The sequence below is a fragment of the Daktulosphaira vitifoliae genome, unplaced genomic scaffold (genome assembly GCF_025091365.1).
Source record: "Daktulosphaira vitifoliae isolate Bord-2020 unplaced genomic scaffold, ASM2509136v1 Scaffold_4, whole genome shotgun sequence".
Lineage (NCBI taxonomy): Eukaryota > Metazoa > Arthropoda > Insecta > Hemiptera > Phylloxeridae > Daktulosphaira > Daktulosphaira vitifoliae.
Genome location: NW_026099575.1, coordinates 16,519,098 through 16,522,705, shown reverse-complemented (window position 1 = coordinate 16,522,705; position 3,608 = coordinate 16,519,098). Strand labels below are relative to the sequence as shown.

General features: G+C 25.9%; 1 long non-coding RNA gene across 3 annotated transcripts; it reads left to right on the top strand.

Moving 5' to 3' along the window:
- Positions 1–218: 218 nt before the first annotated feature.
- On the top strand, positions 219–2,160 carry LOC126905088 (uncharacterized). 3 transcript variants are annotated; one of them, XR_007703865.1, is made up of 4 exons: positions 219–452; positions 538–678; positions 1,800–1,895; positions 1,958–2,160. It is a non-coding gene; the product is annotated as an uncharacterized LOC126905088 (long non-coding RNA). The 3 variants fall into 3 exon arrangements; XR_007703864.1 differs by having other exon boundaries at positions 221–463; positions 1,787–1,895; XR_007703863.1 differs by having other exon boundaries at positions 223–452; positions 1,787–1,895.
- Positions 2,161–3,608: the final 1,448 nt, after the last annotated feature.

The following is a 3,608-nucleotide window of genomic DNA, read 5'->3' as shown; positions in this document are numbered from 1 at the left end:
ATCTTAATTTTTATCAGTTATTACTGTTGTGTATTGTGGCATTAAGCGCTACAAATATTACAATAGCTACAAATGTTATACTGACTAACTGAATTTATCTTATATTTTGAAATAATATCAAATTTCAATTTTATTTCAAATTCAATAAGTTGTAGCTCAATAATTATTTTATATACACACTTTTTTTACCGTTAATATCTATAAAAAAAACTTTAAACAATGGACTAAAAAAAACATAAGTTTCCATTTGATTTTTCAAAGTTAACCCATTAAAACCATCCACAGTTATTTTTAACACTAATTTTTATTTTCATTAATTTTTTAAAAATAAGTATGTAACATTAAATTATGATCACGCTGTATTTAAATATGGTATCAATATTTCATAGATCCAGTACACATAAGAGTCGAAAAGCTTCTAAAGTTTTTGGTTAAAGTTGAGAAGGATCAAAGTAATTATTATGTAAAATTAATTAATAATATAAGTAATAAATACTTTTTATATGAATCAATAAATAAATTATTTTGCTTTTTTAGATAGAAAAACTAGATGAAAATGAAGTTGAAATAATCACAACCGAATTTCATAAGATTGACGATGATCACGATGGTCTTATAAAAAAGGAAAAATCCATAGAATTAATTATTTCTATGGGCTGTGGTACTCGTGAAAAAAACGTAATTATGAATAAATTTATAAATATGATTAATTATGTAGATAATTAAAGAATTATTTACATACGAGTTAAATCCCCCAATTGTTTTGTCTCTAACACAAAAATGATGGAAATCAGAATGATTTTAAAAAAGTAATTGATAAAATCATTGAAATGTATTCACATGAATTATAACCAAAAAATTTAGTGTACCTCACAATTATTATACATTTTGTTTCTCGACTTTTAGTAACTCACTATCAGAATACTAAAGTTACATAGCCTTATATGGATTACCATAAAAGCTTAGCCAATTTTACCATAATTATGGCAAAAATAAGCTAAGAGATCATAAAACTTATTTTATAGATATTATTATTCAAACTAATACATCTAAAGAATTTTAAATCTTTTAAATGTATAATTTATAAGCAATTCTTAATTAGATATTGTTTAAATCTATATAAAGCAGCCAATGTTATTTTAAGATCAATAAAAAAAATATTCTTAATTACCAACTCGATACATTATGATAGCATACGATATTTACTAAACTTCTTTTCAAAAAATTTAATATATAAAACAATTTAATTTAACATGTGTTCGGAATAACTTAACAAAATTTATAAATACATAAAAATCCATATCCTAATAACGTAAAACTAGCGGTAATTTTAATCAAATTCAATAATATTAAATATTAAACATGCCATATTTTACAAATAGAATGCAAGTCAAAGATGACAAGTTCCTGAATTTTTTATTTGAAATTAATTAGTACGACCATTCCGTATATGTTCTGTTTACATGAATCATTTAATAATGTGATGCATACTTAACTCAACGTTATTAATATGTTATGCTTAATATTATCATATATGGAAGGTTTAGCTTATCGTTACTACACGAATGTTCGACCGGTGTCTCTGTAAAGATAGTAGTACAAGTTAATTGAACTTTTATCGTCTTCGTGCTTCTCTGTGGACTTGTACAATTAGTGATTGTGATTTTATAAAGTATTTAATAAATAAATTGTTTTTAAATAATTAAAACGCAGAGTAAATTACCCTCGTTATTATATACTCTCTTCTACTTAAACATAATACAATAAATTACTTTGAATACTTTAGGACTATTTTTCAGACGAAGATGAACTGGAAAGTCAACCCAGTTCCTTTGTAGCCTGTCCGCCTCAGAATAACACTGTGTTTGATTTGAAGAAAAATATTGATGACGATGGTAATTACTTAATAAATTATAATGAAAGTCTATTTTAACTTTTATATTATTGTATTTTTTAGATTTAGTTGATTTTAACGTAGCTGATGTAATGTTAAAAGTATTATTGAACAGGTCAGGACATAAAAATACATATTATGGCATATAACTTTAATACTAGGAGTCAGACTTGAAGAATTATTTAAGATGTGTAAATATAATATTTTGTTTAATTTGTAAACACTCTTTCAACATTTATATGTCTTATTGTAAAACAAGATTTGTAGATGATAAAATCAAATTATAAAAATTATACTTGTCTTTTAATTATTTCAAAATCAAACCATGAAATTTCTAATTAAACATTCTGTAACACTTGGCAACATTTTGACCGAAAATAATATTTATTTTGTATAACTTATTCATAGAACAGGACAAATGTCCTTTGATGACGGGAAGTAGACTCTACGTATCATTTGCGGCGGGTCGGCCATGCGACACTTGCTAAACTTTGCACCATGGCGTATGGCACACACTGTTGGTCAAACTATCAAATACCTATAATAGGGCGACGGTTGGTATAGGTGCTTCGGGTCGCTGTATATCACAAGTAACGCGGGACCGTGTTTAAAAAACTGATTTTTTCTTGTTAATAAATTTTTATTTCAACATGTTAATTTAAGTAAAATAATTATATAACTTGATGTTATATTTAAGAGGGATGGTGTGGTGGAGTCGGTAACTGTTCTTGAAAATTTTATGGATTAATACAATTTTTTTATAAGAAATAATATTTATATACTTCTTTTATTCGACATACTTTTTTTTAAATCGGACTATTTCCCTTAAAACAGGGGGTGGTTCAAAACATAAAAATGTATATAGAAAGTAGAACTTTTACAATTTAATTTTTAAAAGTGTTCCGGATATACTGAAACTTTTATATATATCTTAAATTAAAGCTTATGAAATATACTTTATAAGGAAAAAAAAAATTTCGGACTTTATTTTGTTTTGATAGTGAAAATAGTCATCAAAGTTAATAAAAAAAATACCCCAGCTCCAAGCACGTAGCCAGAAAATGTTTATAGGAGGGACCAACAATTTTGGGCCTTTCTATCATTTTCCATAATTTGTTTCCCAAAAAAAGCTTGTGGGGGAGCTCCCTATTGTAACTAGCCATTTTCACCATGAAGACAAAATAAAGTCCAAAATTTTTTTTTTTCCATAATAAAGTGCATTACGTTAGCTTTAATTTAAGATATATATAAAAGTGTCAGACTTTCCGGTACATTTTCAAAAGTCAAGTTGAAAAAGTTAATTTTTTGTGAAAAAATTGTAATTTTAAATCCCCCCCTATGGGCAGGTGAAGGGTCAAATTTGTAAAAAAAATATACCAAATGGAAGGAATGATACCATGCATCTATATAAAAAAAAAAATTATATTGATTTGGTTATTTTTAAAAAAGATATGGCAATTTTAAGTAAAAAAAATTGAAAAAATTTCGAAAATTAGCGATTTTTTAATTTGTAATTTTTTTGGAGGTTTCCCCCATTTACGGGGACCGAGGGAAATTTTTTCAATTTTTGAGTGTAATGTCTTCGACTAGACACGATTTGTGATCTTTTGACTTATTGTTGAATGAAATCGGTTTGATGAGAGCTATTGTAATAATAATAATAGTGAGAGCTGCGAAAAAGTGGTAACAGACACAAAAAAAAAAAAAAAAAAAA